The sequence below is a fragment of the Salmo salar genome, chromosome 21, assembly GCF_965601325.2.
Source record: "Salmo salar chromosome 21, fSalSal1, whole genome shotgun sequence".
NCBI lineage: Eukaryota > Metazoa > Chordata > Actinopteri > Salmoniformes > Salmonidae > Salmo > Salmo salar.
This window is the reverse complement of record NC_138311.1, coordinates 33,943,610-33,951,024: the sequence shown is the minus strand read 5'-3', so window position 1 is coordinate 33,951,024 and position 7,415 is coordinate 33,943,610.

The following is a 7,415-nucleotide window of genomic DNA, read 5'->3' as shown; positions in this document are numbered from 1 at the left end:
GTCTTGCGTACACCTGGCCGAGGTGTTTTGGGGTTCTTTTGGAGAGGGCTTTTTATCTGAACCGCCATTCAAACGAGCATTCGCTTGTTTCATCGTGTCTACAGTCAACAGTAGTACCGCAGTAAACGGATCATCTCTAATTCTGAAAGGAAACAGTGTGATCACTTAACCAAGCCCTTCTGTTCCTAACAACTGTGCTACAGTGTGTGGTTATTTCTCCGTGCTGCCACACAGACAGCCATTGTTGGTACTGTATGTAATTACAGATGGTTTTCCTCCCATCGATACATCTGTAATTAGGCGTTAGTGTTACAGCATAATGCTGAGGGCCTGTCAGCTTACTGTACTGCCCCAGAGGCCTGGGATGAATGGTAGCTAGTGTCTGTCTTTCTAATTGCAGGCTTATCGCTGTGATACAGGAGCTGTGGAATGTGACAGAGGCACATCTCTGATCTACATTTTACATTTTAGTCATTTAGCAGACGCTCTTATCCAGAGCGACTTACATGGTATGGTATGAATGCATACATTTCATACCATACATTTTTTTTCTGTGCTGGCCCCCCGTGGGAATCGAACCCACAACCCTGGTATTGCAAACACCATGCTCTACCAACTGAGCTACAGGGAAGGCCGAGGAGCATGGACTGTGACAGATCACACTGCAGTGTAGAGGATAGGGTGTGACTTGCTGACTTCCCTATCTTTATCATCATTTTCTGTCAGCACCTCATGTTTTAGGGTGTGAACTCTTGTTTGAGCTTGGGCATCTGACCCAGGGCCTCAGCGGTGCATGTGGGGCGGCAGGTAGCCTAGTGATTAGAGCGTTGGGCCAGTAACCCAAAGGATGCTAGATCGAATCCCCGAGCTGACAAGGTAAAAATCTGTCATTCTGCCCCTGAACAAGACAGTTAACCCACTGTTCCTAGGCTGTCATTGTAAATAGGAATTTGTTCTTAACTGACTTGCCTAGTTAAATAAAGGTAAAAAAAAAAAATGTTTTAATTGCATCCAACCATTGGAACCGCAAAGTTCAGACCCCCCCGACCATCCGCTCAAAAAAAAATAATGATCCCTGTTCTAAGGTGTGTGCTTAGTATTCCATTATTTATATAATTGACATCCGACTCGTTATCAGGGTGTGACTGACATCAGACCGGCTTGGCCCCGGCCTGGAATCCCCCCATGGGTCGGACATGATTCAACAGCCCATTGACATCACTTCCCTCCCTACACCAACAAACGGTTGGGTTGTTGGGAGAGACCACTGGAGAGGAGAAGGAGGGGTGTTTGAGTCAGGCCTGTGGAATCCATGACATAGGCTCAGGGCTTTGTGTCTGAGGGGAACTCCAGCGACATCATCTATTCTACACCAGACCTCTGTTTACCCTCGCCCTGTTCAACAAAATACTGTTTTTCTACTGTCCTTTTCTTGTGTGAGTAGACTTTTTGTCTTGATAATTCTGTGTGGGTGTTTTGTTAATTGGGGGACTCAGAGGCACATCTGGGGAGTTTGTGGATGACCTGAAGGAATAACGTGGCAGACCACATTGGATGCATTTTCTGCCAGTCAAAAAGATTCATATCCTTGCTGTGTTTAATAAATCTACCCTATGAAAGACTTCTAAAGGTTTTATGGTAAACAGACCACTTCTCTTGATCAGCTGGGGCCACATTTGAGGGACTTCTCTATTGTTTTTACAGTGTCATCATCTAGTTTCTATAAAAAAGTTTATTGATGGCGTGATACATTATATCATACATAGTGACATGAGTATCCTGATGCTGAAAGTCTTTCATCCTGATGGAGCAGAGATGAAACCTCCCACTGAGAGATCTCTGAGTAACCACTCATCTGTCAACACATGAAGAGAATACTGCTCACCATTTCTCATTGTTAGTATCTGTCTATCAGTGAGAACATATGTTTATCCAGGAGGAATGGCCACAGGACACTGTTTTAGAGTAGCCTACAGAGTGGCTAGTAGTCGTGGGAAGTCTTCAGAGTTCAGAGAGTGCGTCCACGCACATGACGGCAGTGAGTGCGTGTGCGTTATATGTGTGTGTTGTGTTTGTGGACAGGGCAGTTGTGCGTAGAAATGGGCAGCGGAAATCTCGACGGACATGACCTGAACCTGGTTACAATGGAAACCAAACAGCCAACACCGAGGGGGAAGAGGGAGAGACGAGAGAAAGGAAACAGAGAGGGAGATAAGAGGTCTGGTCAGAGGAGCAGCTGACTCATTTTATGTGAGAAGGAGGGAATGACGAGAAAAAGTGTTTATCCCAATATGAAGGGATGAGAAGAGAAAGAGAAGACATTTGGCGGAGGGGAAATGTCTAAGTCAAGTGGGCCTATTCGTGTTTCCCCTGACCATGAAGCCCATGTTTTGACTAGGGTGATTGAAAACAGCAGATTGTTCATGGTGGTCATGGTAACTAGTGGTATATGGATCAGTCTTAGAAGTGGGATAATAATTCAGATTGACTCAGAGCCGCTGCACAACATCTCCCAGCTGACGTCCACTCAGGTTGTTTTCCACAGTATGAAACAAAACACAGAGACAGTTGAGATTTGGGTCAACACTGAACACTCACTACTGATGAATAGAGAGTGTTGCTTAATAACCTAATAACAAACTGTATGTTCCTTTCCTCTGATCTACCTACACAGTATGCCCTAATGACACAATGTCTGACTCTGTGTGTGTGGTGTGTGTGTGTGAAATTTGTGTTTTTGTTTCAAAAGGGAAACACCTCAACACCTCACCTTTTTCCATGACTTCAAGGCACCCTCACATTCCCTGCACATCCCACACACAAACCTGGTGCATTACACACCCGTCACGGTCGTCTCATATCTCCGGGGCTGTGGTGTTTGAACCGACCACAGAGAGGAAAGAGAGGTTAGGTTTGGGAGGGAGATCCTCAGATGACTGGAGACGTCCAACATTGATGTCATTGTTGATCCTGCCTTTAGTGTTGTTCCTCCCAGCTCTGTCAGGCAGCTTGCTCCAGTGGAGCTGGAACTTGAACTGGCCTGGCACCAGACATCCTATTGTAGGAATTCATGTTTCACCACAGAGATGTGGTTTGGAGATGAACGGCAAACAGGAGGTCATCCAAAAATCTACAAACATGCAGAACATGCCTCCTTACGTCCCTCCAGTCAGTTACAACCTCTCACATGTTTTTCCCGGTCTCTCTCTCTCTGTTTTCTCTCTGTTTCTCTCTCACAGTTCACACAGAGCAACAGCAGTTCTGTCATAAGCTGTTGTAATATGTCAGGTAATGACAACTGACGGAACACATGATGACAGGAAGTAGTTTAGATTGATGTTTGCTGTAGTTGCTGTAGCTAATAGGTTCACTATTGTTAGCGTTACAGTTGAAGTACAGTGTGACCATCAATCCACCCAGGCAGGAAATCAGAGGGTAGAGAGGGATGAAACAGGAAGATAGAGAGGGATGAAACAGGAAGATAGAGAGGGATGAAACAGGGAGATGGAGAGGGATGAAACAGGAAGATAGAGAGGGATGAAACAGGGAGATAGAGAGGGATGAAACAGGGAGATAGAGAGGGATGAAACAGGGAGATAGAGAGGGGTGAAACAGGGAGATAGAGAGGGATGAAACAGGGAGATGGAGAGAGGGGTGAAACAGGGAGATAGAGAGGGATGAAACAGGGAGATAGAGAGGGATGAAACAGGGAGATAGAGAGAAGTGAAACAGGGAGATGGAGAGAGGGGTGAAACAGGGAGATAGAGAGGGATGAAACAGGGAGATAGAGAGAAGTGAAACAGGGAGATGGAGAGAGGGGTGAAACAGGGTATTGAGGGGTGAAACAGGGAGATGGAGAGAGGGATGAAGCAGGGAGATGGAGGGAGAGGTGAAATGGGGAGATAGAGGGGTGAAACAGGGAGATGGAGAGCGGGGTGAAACAGGGAGATGGAGAGCGGGGTGAAACAGGGAGATGGAGAGAGGGTGAAACAGGGAGATGGAGAGAGGGGTGAAGCAGGGAGATGGAGAGAGGGTGAAACAGGGAGATGGAGAGGGATGAAACAGGGAGATGGAGAGAGGGATGAAACAGGGAGATAGAGAGGGATGAAACAGGAAGATAGAGAGGGGTGAAACAGGGAGATGGAGAGGGATGAAACAGGGAGATGGAGAGGGATGAAACAGGAAGATAGAGAGGGATGAAACAGGAAGATAGAGAGGGATGAAACAGGGAGATGGAGAGAGGGGTGAAACAGGGAGATAGAGAGGGATGAAACAGGGAGATGGAGAGGGATGAAACAGGGAGATGGAGAGGGATGAAACAGGGAGATGGAGAGGGATGAAACAGGGAGATGGAGAGGGATGAAACAGGAAGATAGAGAGGGATGAAACAGGAAGATAGAGAGGGATGAAACAGGGAGATGGAGAGAGGGGTGAAACAGGGAGATAGAGAGGGATGAAACAGGGAGATGGAGAGGGATGAAACAGGAAGATAGAGAGGGATGAAACAGGAAGATAGAGAGGGATGAAACAGGGAGATAGAGAGGGATGAAACAGGGAGATGGATAGAGGGGTGAAACAGGGAGATAGAGAGGGATGAAACAGGGAGATGGAGAGAGAAGTGAAACAGGGAGATGGAGAGAGGGGTGAAACAGGGTATTGAGGGGTGAAACAAGGAGATGGAGAGAGGGATGAAGCAGGGAGATGGAGAGAGAGGTGAAATGGGGAGATAGAGGGGTGAAACAGGGAGATGGAGAGCGGGGTGAAACAGGGAGATGGAGAGCGGGGTGAAACAGGGAGATGGAGAGAGGGGTGAAACAGGGAGATGGAGAGAGGGTGAAACAGGGAGATGGAGAGTGGGGTGAAACAGGGAGATGGAGAGGGGGTGAAACAGGGAGATGGAGAGAGGGGTGAAGCAGGGAGATGGAGAGGGGTGAAACAGGGAGATGGAGAGAGGGTGAAACAGGGAGATGGAGAGAGGGGTGAAACAGGGAGATGGAGAGAGGGGTGAAACAGGGAGATGGAGAGAGGGGTGAAACAGGGAGATAGAGAGGGATGAAACAGGGAGATGGAGAGAGGGATGAAACAGGGAGATGGAGAGGGAGTGAAACAGGGAGATGGAGAGGGAGTGAAACAGGGAGATGGAGAGGGAGTGAAACAGGAAGATAGAGAGGGATGAAACAGGAAGATGGAGAGAGGGATGAAACAGGGAGATGGAGAGAGGGGTGAAACAGGGAGATAGAGAGGGATGAAACAGGGAGATGGAGAGAGGGATGAAACAGGAAGATGGAGAGAGGGATGAAACAGGGAGATGAGAGAGGGATGAAACAGGGAGATGGAGAGGGATGAAACAGGGAGATGGAGAGGGAGTGAAACAGGGAGATGGAGAGGGAGTGAAACAGGAAGATGGAGAGAGGGATGAAACAGGAAGATGGAGAGAGGGATGAAACAGGGAGATAGAGAGGGATGAAACAGGGAGATGGAGAGAGGGGTGAAACAGGGAGATGGAGAGAGGGATGAAACAGGGAGATGGAGAGGGAGTGAAACAGGGAGATGGAGAGAGGCGTGAAACAGGGAGATGAGAGAGAAGTGAAACAGGGAGATGGAGAGAGGGGTGAAACAGGGTGATTGAGGGGGTGAAACAGGGAGATGGAGAGAGGGATGAAGCAGGGAGATGGAGAGAGAGGTGAAACTGGGGAGGATAGAGGGGTGAAACAGGGAGATGGAGAGCGGGGTGAAACAGGGAGATGGAGAGCGGGGTGAAACAGGGAGATGGAGAGAGGGTGAAACAGGGAGATGGAGAGAGGGTGAAACAGGGAGATGGAGAGAGGGGTGAAGCAGGGTGATGGAGAGAGGGTGAAACAGGGAGATGGAGAGAGGGTGAAACAGGGAGATGGAGAGAGGGGTGAAACAGGGAGATGGAGAGAGGGTGAAACAGGGAGATGGAGAGAGGGGTGAAACAGGGAGATGGAGAGAGGGGTGAAACAGGGAGATGGAGAGAGGGGTGAAACAGGGAGATGGAGAGGGATGAAACAGGGAGATGGAGAGGGGTGAAACAGGGAGATGGAGAGAGGGGTGAAACAGGGAGATGGAGTGGGGTGAAACAGGGAGATGGAGAGAGGGTGAAACAGGGAGATGGAGAGGGGTGAAGCAGGGAGATGGAGAGAGGGGTGAAACAGGGAGATGGAGAGAGGGGTGAAACAGGGAGATGAGAGAGGGATGAAACAGGGAGATGGAGAGAGGGATGAAACAGGGAGATGGAGAGGGATGAAACAGGGAGATGGAGAGGGATGAAACAGGGAGATGGAGAGGGATGAAACAGGGAGATGGAGAGGGATGAAACAGGAAGATAGAGAGGGATGAAACAGGAAGATAGAGAGGGATGAAACAGGGAGATGGAGAGAGGGGTGAAACAGGGAGATAGAGAGGGATGAAACAGGGAGATGGAGAGGGGTGAAACAGGGAGATGGAGAGAGGGTGAAACAGGGAGATGGAGAGGGGTGAAGCAGGGAGATGGAGAGAGGGGTGAAGCAGGGAGATGGAGAGAGGGGTGAAACAGGGTATTGAGGGGTGAAACAGGGAGATGGAGAGAGGGGTGAAACAGGGAGATGGAGAGAGGGGTGAAACAGGGAAGTTGAGAGGGGTGAAACAGGGAGATGGAGAGAGGGGTGAAACAGGGAGATGGAGAGCGGGTGAAGCAGGGAGATGGAGAGAGGGGTGAAACAGGGAGATGGAGAGAGGGGTGAAACAGGGAGATGGAGAGAGGGGTGAAACAGGGAGATGGAGAGAGGGTGAAACAGGGAGATGGAGAGAGGGGTGAAACAGGGAGATGGAGAGAGGGATGATATGGGGTGAGGGAATAGTAAATTGGAGAGATGAAGAGGCAGATGAAAGAAGTGACGTAATGCAGGGGTCCTGGTGAAGCAGAGGCAGACTGTGTGTTTAGGTCCTGCTGGGATCACAGAGGAGATTATGTTTACCACACACACACATGGACAGCACTACGTCAGTGGGATAATTACAGGCTGGGCAGCCCTCAGACCCACAGCATGCTTCAGCTGAGATGCATTTCTCTTGGTGTGTTTGTGCAGGCGCGTGCACGTGTGTGGTACTAAAAACTCAGTTTTCCCAACCAGAGGTCGTTCAGAGGGCACACACACTCGCTCCACACACCCACACCCTAATGGGAGTCATAATCATGGCATGGCATGGCATGGTGTGGCGCTGCCCTGTACGTGTTGACACGATATGTCCCACAGTAGGAAACTTTAGCAGCAGCATTAATACTGGGAACCATCATTAGTAAATAAACAGTGAATGTGATTCTGCTGCCATGTTTTTATCTCCCACCAGTTGACTGTGTTTACCCCCACAACCCATCACTGTCTGCTCACCCCAACTCACCCACTCATAAAGCC